The 10,690-nt window shown below is 38.4% G+C and overlaps 1 protein-coding gene across 3 annotated transcripts in view; it reads right to left on the minus strand.

Moving 5' to 3' along the window:
- AZI2 (5-azacytidine induced 2) overlaps window positions 1-10,690 on the minus strand; it is a 43,336-nt gene that overhangs the window by 23,401 nt on the left and 9,245 nt on the right. Inside the window, exon 1 of one of the 3 annotated variants that reach the window (XM_077760743.1) lies at window positions 7,647-7,683. The exons of the other annotated variants lie outside the window; for them this stretch is intronic. The gene's annotated coding sequence lies outside the window, so the exon portion shown is untranslated. Of the gene's footprint in view, window positions 1-7,646; window positions 7,684-10,690 lie in introns of those variants that run through there. 3 annotated transcript variants of the gene reach the window in all.

Genomic DNA, 10,690 nt, shown 5'->3' on the forward strand with positions numbered 1-10,690 from the left:
TTAGGAGGGTGCCTGTGAAACACCATTTTTATGTAAAGCATAAACATTTTTAAATACTTGAAACCCAGATACCCATTATTTCTTATCAGCATTTACACTTACATATAAAAATTGCAAGTTTTATAGCTTGCAAATTATAAATTATCAAAAACTCCAACTCATTAAAGACTATTACAGAAGTTTTAATGTATGCTCCACTATATTCTTTCCATACCATTAGTTTGTTGTCCAATTGCAATAGTAAACAAAGGAATTAACATTAAAATTTTTTTTAATGTTTTTATTTTATTTTTGAGAGACAGACAGACAGACACACACACACACACACACACACACACACACACACACACACAGAATCCGAACCAGGCTCCAAGCTATGAGCTGTCAGCACAGGGCTCAAACAGATGAACCACGAGATCATGACCAAAGCCAAAGTCAGATGCTTAACTGACTGAGGCACCCAGGTGGCCTGGAATTAACATTTCAGTACTCATCATGTCCCAGTACCTTGTACTACATTCTTTTAATACTATCTCATTTAAATCCATCCAAACAAGTCTATGAGGTAGGTATCCTCTACATCTTATAGGATCAAAATGGTTAAGTAATTTGCCCAAGTTAAAGCCAGTAGATATTAGCTCTGTGAGGGTACAAGTAATGTTTGTTTTGCTTATCATTGTGTCCCTAACTCAACATTGTGTATAAGGTGCCCAATAAATACTGGTTATTAAATGAAGAGTGGATAGTGTAGGATTCAAATCAAAGTCTAACTCTAAAACCTAAGAGAAGCATCCAGTTACTCCATTAGTTAGGGAACTTGCTCTGTACATCTACTTTTGCTGTTAGGTTCAGCATTACTTCCCCATCTGAGAGTTGTGTTCCTGAAAACACTGTGGAAGGAGAAATTGTGGCTGAAACCTTTTAAGACCTCATGGAAAAAACAGGGTAAGAAGAACTGCATGTCTTAAGAGAACCTAAAAAAATCCTTTTAAATGTTTTTTAGTTTGAAATAAAACACCAAAAATAGGCTAAATAAAGGTTAAATAAAGTCTATCAATGGAATATCATGTATCTTAGATTAGTAATTAATGACTACAGAAAAACATTTTTATTTAGTATTCCTTGCTTGGAATAAGATTTAATTGCTTACTATGTCAGTCACTGTTCCAAGAATATAATAGGTGAGGAATTGAAGTAGAAGGAATTTAAGTAATTTTCCCAAGTAGCATAGGAAATAATGAATTGAGATGTAAACACAAACGATTAAACCACAGAATATGTTTTTATTATGCCTGCTTTTCTCTAAAACTTCTACCCTCCCTCCCTATGTCAATTAATGCCTATAGAGTCTTTTTTGCTTTATTTCAGAAAACTTGAATACTAAGGAAAAGTATGTGTTTTTCTGCTTCTGGCCTTCTATCACTGTATTTCTGCTTTACCGGTTTTAAAATGAAAAGCTTCCCCATTGTTCTCAACCAATGTTAAGTTTGGTTTGTCTAGCAATTTGTTTATATCTAGGATTATAGGAGAGGTAGGCAAAAATGAATCTGTACACCGCAGTCTGAGTAGGTGAAACTTATCAGACAATTTTCACCAATACCAACTTAAAAATTTCTAAGCAGGGTGCCTGGGTGGCTCAGTTGGTTAAGCATCCAATTTTGGCTGAGGTCATGATCTTACGGTTCAGGAGTTCAAGCCCCTTATCAAGCTCTGTGCTTAGAGCCTCAAGTCTGCTTCGGATTCTGTGTCTTCTTTTCTCTCCGGCCCTCCCCTGATCATGCTCTGTCTCTCTCTCTCTCTCAAAAATAACAAACATTAACAATATTTTTAAAAGTTTCTAATCATATAGGACAACTCTTACTCTTAAGTTAGAATTTTTTCCAGCCTGTCAAGAAAGTCCAAAAATAAGAAAGGACTATGCTGCCTACATATCTCAAAAAGGTGGCGGGTCCTCAGAACCATAATAATTTTTGCTGCTTCTGGTGGAAGATGTACTTCTTTCTATTGATGAAGAAAAAGGTTTCTTCCTTTAATGGGGTTTACTATTTCCTCTCTGAATTCAACTCTTTTCCAAAATAACAGCAAACATCATACCAGTCATGCTGCTGATACCTGAAATGCTGATACTTCCTTTCCAAATGGAAAGTATGGGTTATTCCCACACTGCAAAAAGAAGTATGCATATATATATATCCACCTAAGATTCTTTCTCCTACATGTTATATCTGAAAAGCTTGATAAGCAGACAAGAATAACTGGCTAGTTAAGTGGCAGCATGCAGTATAGTTTAAGATAAAACTGTGCCCATCTTAGACATGTGATTTCTTATATCTTAATATCCAAACAAATGAGGAGTTATTTAACTAGAATAATTTTTTCTCCAAAGAAAGTTGAAAAACAAGAAGTAAGCATAAACTGCTCTACACAATCAACACATGTCCTACCGACTGTGCACTTTAAGGATCAGGGCATATATGCTTTTATTTTACACAAAGTTCTAACTAGCTCAGCTGTGTGATTTCCTATTCATTTTTATCACGAAACAATCATTTATTCAGCAAGGAAAATCCAGCATGGGAAACAGCTGTGCAGTAAAATAATTACCACACCATAAAGATATATATATATATAAAATGTATATATATTCAAATATATTTGAATATATACTTGAAACAAGAGAGAATGCTATGGAAATTGAGGGTTGGGAAGGAGGAGTGGTTCTGAAAGAAGTATCACATAAAAAAAAGACTCTTAGTCCCATACTTTTAGGTGGAGAGGATGGTTATTTTCATTGTACTTAAAACTTCTAGGTAATGGAAACAAGTTCAAAGGCCTGAAAGTGTGAGGAGAAGGTATGAAAGGTAAACAACAGGATGTGAAATAAAAAAAATAAATAAAAACTATAATAAATTAAAAAAATTAAAAAAAAACTAACAGAAACAAACTCTATGACAAAGAGACTACAGAATTTGATCCTTATTCTGTGGAATTCATGAATGGATAGGATTCAAGAATGTGAAGAATATTTACCCAACATTTATAAAATGTATCTGTAACCAAACGAACAACACAGTATTGTGCTAAGCATTTCATAAATACTACTCCATTTAATTCTCAAGACTACACTATGAGGTAGAAAATCTTACTGTATTCATTTCACAGATGAAAAAACTGGGGCCTGGGAGGGTTATAAAGCTTAACTAAGACCAGATAATATACAGTACAAGCACCTGGATTTCAGAGCCTCAACTATCAGTATTTCTCCCCCCCACTCCATAACTCTTCCACATACTCAGATTTGTTACGAAATACAAAACTAGGAATCCTATGGAAAGGTTTTAAGTATCTTAGATAAGAGGAGGTATAATGACATAACAATGTCACATGTAGTAGAACCGGTCCTTTTAAGGACAAAATCAGTAATGAGATTGGCTTATTTTATATATTTAAAATCTTATTGCCTATTTTGTTTTCAAATCACTACAAATTTGCATTTGGTGTCATCTTCAAATATGAAAAAAATATTTGCATATATATGCTTCTTTCAGGTTTCTTTCAGCTTTCATACTATTATTCCAAATATGTACTTATTATACTATAAACATGACTTGGAATGCACTGGAAAGCAGCATGAAAACTGCTTATCTAATTGTCCTAAAAATTATGTGAGAAATAGTGATACATTAAAACACAACCAAGGGGTGCCTGGCCAGCTCAGTTGGTAGAGAATGCAACTCTTGACCTTGGAGTTGTAGGTTTGAGCCCCATGTTGGGTGTAGAGATTACTTAAAAACTTGGTTAAGCATCTGACTCTTAATTTTGGCTCACGTCATGATCTTGTGGTTCATGGGATTTGAGTTCTGCATCAGGCTCTGTGCTGACAGCATGGACTGTGGCTGGGATTCTCTCTCCTCTCTCTGTGCCCCTCCCCCACTCATTTTCTCTCTCAAAATAAGTAAACTTAAAAAAAAGAATACAATAACTGAAATAAAAAATACACTAGAGGGAATCAAAGGAGAGTAGAGGATGCAAAAAAAATCAATCAGCAAACTGGAAAATAGGATAATAGAAAGGACCTAAACTGAACAGCAACAAAAAAAAAGAGGGTAGGCTAAGGAATCTCTTGGACAATATCAAGCAAACATACATTCACATTTTAGAGGTCCCAGAATGAAAGAGAGGAAGGGGCAGAAAACTTATTTGAAAAAAATACCTGAAAACTTCCCTAACCTGGTGAAAGAAACAGACATTCAGGTACAGAAAGCAACCAGAGTCCCACATAGGATGAACCAAAGGAGGTCTACAGCATGACATACGTTAAAATGTCAAAGATTAAAGATAAAGAATTTTAAAAGCAGCAAGAGAAGAGCAACCAGCAACATATAAGGAAAATTCCATAAAGCTATCAGCTGATTTTGAAAAAGAAACTTTGCAGGCCGGAAAGGACTGGCATGATGTATACAAAGTGCGGAAAGATAAATAACCTACAACCAGGAATATTCTACCCAGCAGCATTATCATTCATAATTGAAGAGAAGATATTTTTCCAGACAAGCAAAAGTTAAAGGAGTTCATCACCACTAACCTGGCATTATAATAAATGATAAAGGGACTTTAAGTGGAAAAGACAAGACCATAATTAGAAAAGGAAAAAATTTCAAGAGTAAAAACAGAAGCAAACACAGTAAAATTAGTACAGCAATCACTTATAAAGGTAGTATGAACATTAAAAACCCTAGTAAAATCTATTATGTCCTAAAAAACTAGTTAAGAGTAATCACAAAATAAAAAAGATGTATAATATGGCAACATATACATAAAATGTGGGAGTAAAAATGAAGTTCTTTCAAAATGTGTCTGAACTTAAGTGATCATCAACTTACTACAGACTGTTATATACTTAGGATGTCAAATATGAACCTCATGGTAGCCACAAACTAAAAGCCTTTAAAGAGAAAGAGAAAGAAAAAAGAGAAACAAAGCCAAGCATTACACTAATAAAAGTTCTCAATCACAGGGGGAAAGAGCAAGAAAGGAACGGAGAAAAACTACAAAACCCAGAAGATAATTAACAAAAAGTGGCGCTAAGTATACCTATAAACAATTATTGTATTTTTTTAGGGGCGCCTGGGTGGCTCAATTAGTCAGGCAACCGACTTCAGCTCAGGTTATGATCTCACAGTTCGTGGGTTTGAGCCCCGCGTCAAGCTCTGTGTTGACAGCTAGCTCGGAGCCTGTTTCGGATACTGTGTCTCCCAGTCTCCCACTCTCTCTGGACCTCCCCTACTCATGCTGTCTCTCTCCCTCAGATAAAGAAAACATTAAAAAATATTTTAAAAAATACTTTATTTTTTTAAATGTCTGTTTGAGAGAAAGCAAGTGAGCAAGAGTGTGTGCATGCACAAAAGGGACAGAAAGAGGGAGAGGGAGAGAGAAAATCCCAAGCAGGCTCCACGCTCAGTGCAGAGCCCCAACATGGGGTTCAAGTTCATGAGTTGGAAGCTCAACTAACTGAGCTACCCAGGTACCCCATCAACAATTACTTTAAATGTGAGTAGTCTAAATGTTCCAATCATTAGACACAGGATGAGGGGCCATGATGGCGGAGAAGTAGGGGGATCTGTACTTCCCACTTGCATCTCTCAAAATAAGAAGGGCTGAAGCCAAAGGACTCTGAACCCCAAGAGTCTGGGAGGAGACAGTCTACTAGGAAGACAGCCTCATTGGTGTGTGACTGACAACTGGGGGAGATAAAAAAGGTCTGGGACATGGAGGAGGGAGGAATCCTCCTCTGTGGGGAGGCAAAGGGAAGAGAAAGAGTGGCTGGGGAAGTGTAGGGCTGTTATCTGGACAAGAGAAAAACCTCGACCAGGGACAGAGAGGGATCCTATCATCCCATCTCTAACCACAGGGCTTTCTGAGAGACATCCCATCTCTAACTGCAGAGCTATCTTTGGACTGGGTGCCTGAGTGCCATGAGACAAAAGAAGTTTCCTTGAAGTTAAGCGGTACCCAGGGGTGTAGTCGACATCAAGAGGAACTGGTTGCCTGCTATGAAGTGCTGTGGCTCCCAGGAATACATTTCGGGCAGCATGGTTAATGAACATGGAGTGAAAGCTTGGAACACAGCTGTGCATGGGGCACAGAAGACGGCCCACCTCATCTGAGCCCGCGACACAGTGAGGATGGATCCAAAAGAGTGATTTGGGACACCTGGTTCGAGAAGATGGGACTGAGGGGTCGCCATTTTTCTCCCCACAACCACCAAGGCAGGGCCCAAGGGATCCGCAGGCAGGACCTACAATGGAGGCGGGACCCACCTATACCAAACCACGCCCAGCTACACTGGGTAGCTGCTGGGAGCAGGTAGATGCTGTAGAAAGAGACGGCCCCTGCCCCAAGACCAACACTGCTGCATTGCCGTGATTAACTCTAGATCAATTCTTGCTATTCAGATATATTCTTCCTTTTCTCAGTCTTCTCTCTCCCCTCTGCGCTGGTTATTCTGGTTATAGGTTTGCTTAAAAGACATATTTAATCCATCCTCTTGATGCATGTTCTACACCTCCTTCTTTACCTTCCTTTCTCTCCCTCTGGAATAATCACACTATATAGTTACTCTGGGTAACATCTTTGTTTCTTTCTCCTTGCCTCTGCTGTGTTCTCCTTTTTCTCACTCTAAATTAAGCCTTTTAGTCTCTCTGCCTGGTCAATGTTCATTTTCCCTTTCTCTCCACCTCTGTCGTTTCTCTCTTTGCATATGCTCTTCCATCAGCACTGCCTCCACCCTGCTCTTTATTTGTAGGTGAGATTTCTGGTTTTATGCTTTTAGACTGTCTTTTTCTTAAATTATTTTTGTCGGTTTGCTTGCTTGTATGATTTGTTTGTGTGTTTACATGTGTTTGTTCTCTGTTTTCCTTTCCAGGGCTACTTCAAGGAACAAACCAAAGCACACATGGTGGAGAGTCCAAAACATCACTACGAGTAGGGAAACAAAACAGGCAAAGTCACAACTAGAGAGACCAAGGGACACCCTTAAAAGAATACTTCCTGAATGGCCAGGCCCTGGACTGTGTATGAGCCTCTTTAATATAGCAGTACTTGCAGGTGCAGAGCACAAACTTACAAGAGACAGAAACCTGAAATGATGAAATGGAAGAACTCTCTTCAAAAGAAATTCCAGGAAGAAGTGACAGCAAAAGAATTGATCAAAACAGATACAAGCCACATAACTGAACAATAATTTAGAACAATAGTCATAAAATTAATCACTGGGCTTGAAAAAGGCATAGAAGACAGCAGACACTCGCTATTGCTGCCAAGTTCATGGATCTTAAAAATAGTTATGATGACTTAAAAAAAAGCTATAAATGAGATACATAATAAAATTAAGGCAGCCACGGCATGAAAGAGGCAGAGAGGAGAATAGGTGAATTAGAAGACAAAATTATAGAAAAAGAGGAAGCCGAGAAAAAGAGAGAAAAATTGATCTAGGAGCATGAAAGGAGAATCCGAGGAGTGATGCAATCAAATGGAACAATATCTGTATCACAGAAATTCTAGAAGAATAGAGAGAAAAAGAGGCTGAAGGGGTACATGAACGAATTATACCTGAGAACTTCCCCAATCTGGGGAAGGAAACAGACCTTGAAATCCAAGAGGCACAGAGAACTCCCATCAGACGTAACTTGAATCAATCTTCTGAATGGCATATCATAGTGAAACTGGCAAAATATAAGGATACAGAGAGAATTCTGAAAGCAGCTAGGGATAAACGGGCCTTAACATACAAAGGTAGACACATAAGGGTGGTAGCAGTCCTATCTAATGAAATTTGGCAGGAAATCTTTAATGTGATGAATAGGAAAAATATGCAGCCAAGAACCCTTTATCCAGCAAGCCTGTCATTCAGAATAGGAGGGATAAAGGTTTTCCCAAACAAAAAAAAAGTGAAGGAACTCATCACCAATCCCTCAGAAATACAAGCAATTATCAGGGAATGCTATGAAAAATTATATGCCAAAAAACTGGACAACCTAGAAGAAATGGACAAATTCCTAAACATACACTCACTAACAAAATTCAAATGGGAATAGAAAATCTGAACAGACCCATAACTAGTGAAGAAATTGAATCAGTTATCAAAAATCTCCTAACAAATAAGAGTCATGGACCAGACGGCTTCCCTGGGGAATTTTACCAGACATTTAAAACAGAGTTAATACCTATCCTTCTCAAGCTGTTCCGAAAAACAGAAATGGAAGGAAAACTTCTGGACTTATTCTATAAAGCCAGCATCACTTTGATCCCCAAACCAGACAGAGACCCAACAAAAAAGAGAACCACAGGCCAATATCCCTGTTGAATACGAATGCAAAAATCCTCAACAAGATACTAGCAAATCAAATTCAACAGCGTATAAAAAGAATTATCCACCATGATCAAGTGGGATTCATTCCTGGGTTACATGGCTGGTTCAACATTCGCAAATCAATCACCGTGATACATCAACAAAGGAAAAGATAAAAACCATATGATCCTGTTGATAGAAAAAGCATTTGACAAAATACAGCATTGTTCTTAATAAAGAACCTCAAGAAAGTGAGGATAGAAGGAACTTTCTTAAACATCATAAAAGCCATCTATGAGAAGCCCTCAGCTAACATCATCCTCAACAGGGAAAAACTGAGAGCTTTACCCCTGAAATCAGGAAAACGACAGGGATGTCCACTGTCACCACTGTTGTTTAACATAGTGCTGGAAGTCGTAGCATCAGCCATCAGACAACAAAAGGAAATAAAAGGCATCAGAATTGGCAAAGAAGAAGTCAATCTCTCACTTTTCGCAGACAACATGATACTCTACATAGAAAACCAGACAGACTCCACCAGAAGCCTACTAGAACTGATCCATGAATTCAGCAAAGTTGCAGGGTACAAAATCAAAGTACAGAAATCGGTTGCATTTTTATACACCAATAATGAAACAACAGAAAGAGAAATAAGGAAACTGATTTCATTCACAATGGCACCAAGAACCGTAAAATATCTATGAATAAACCTAACCAAAGATGTAAAAGATCTGTATAGAAAGCTTATGAAGGAAGTTGAAGAACAAAGAAATGGGAAAACACTCCATGCTCATAGATAGGAAGAATAAACACTGTTAAAATGTCAATACTACCCAAAGCAATCTACACCTTCAGTGTAATCCTAATCAAAATTGTACCAGCGTTCTACAATTTGTATGGAATCACAAAAGACCTCGAATAGCCAAAGTAATATTGAAGAAGAAAACCAAAATGGGAGGTATCACAATCCCAGACTTTAGCCCCTACTACAAAGCTGTAATCATCAAGACAGTATAGTATTGGCACAAAAACAGACACATAGACCAATGGAATAGAATAGAGAACCCAGAATTGGACCCACAAATGTATGGCCAATGAATCTTTGACAAAGCAGGAAAGAGCATCCAATGGAAAAAAGACAGCCTCTTTAACAGATGGTGCTGGGAGAACTGGACAGCAACATGCAGAAGAATGAAACTAGAACACTTTCTTTCACCACACACAAAAATAAACTCAAAATGGATGAAGGACCTGAGAGTGAGATAGGAAACCATTAAAAACCCTAGAGGAGAAAGCAGGAAACAACCTCCTTGACCTCAGCTGCATCAATTTCTTATTTGACAATCTCCAAAGGCAAGGGAATCAAAAGCAAAAATGAACTATTGGGACCTCATCAAGATCAAAAGCTTCTGTACGGCAAATGAAACAATCAAAACTAAAAAGCAACCGATGGAATGGGAAAAAAGATAGTTGCAAATCACATAACAGATAAAGGGCTAGCATCTAAAATCTGTAAGGAACTCACCAAGTTCCACACCCAAAAAACAAATAATCCAGTGAAGAAATGGGCAGAAGACATGAACAGACACTTCTCCAAAGAGGACATTCAGATGGCCAACAGACACATGAAACGATGCTCAGCGTCACTCACCATCAGGATGTACAAATCAAAACCACAATGAGATACCACCTCACGCCGGTCAGAGTGGCTAAAATGAACCAATCAGGAGATGATAGATGCTGGCGAGGATGTGGAGAAACGGGCACCCTCCTACACTGTTGGTGGGAATGTAAACTGGTGCAGCCACTCTGGAAAACAGTGTGGAGGTTCCTCAAAAAATTAACACTAGAACTCCCCTATGACCCAGCAAGAGCACTGCTAGGAATTTACCCAAGGGATACAGGAGTGCTGATGCACAGGGGCACATGTACCCCAATGTTCATAGCAGCACTCTCAACAATAGCCGAACCATGGAAAGAGACTAAATGTCCATCAACGGATGAATGGATCAAGAAGATATGGTTTATCTACACAATGGAATACTACATGGCAATGAGAAAGAATAAAACATGGCCATTTGTAGCAACATGGATGGAACTCAAGGGTATTATGCTAAGTGAAATATGTCAGACAGAGAAAGATACCATATGTTTTCACTCATAGGTGGAACAGGAGAAACTTAACAGAGGACCATAGGGGAGGGGAAAGGGAAAAAAAAATAGTTAAGGAGAGGGAGGGAGGCAAACCACAAGAGACTCTTACATACTGAGAACAAGCTGAGGGTTGATGGGAGTGGGGGAAAGGGGAAAATGGGTGATGGGCATGGAGGAGGGCACTTG

This window comes from Crocuta crocuta, unplaced genomic scaffold, assembly GCF_008692635.1.
Source record: "Crocuta crocuta isolate KB4526 unplaced genomic scaffold, BGI_CrCroc_1.0 scaffold253, whole genome shotgun sequence".
Lineage (NCBI taxonomy): Eukaryota > Metazoa > Chordata > Mammalia > Carnivora > Hyaenidae > Crocuta > Crocuta crocuta.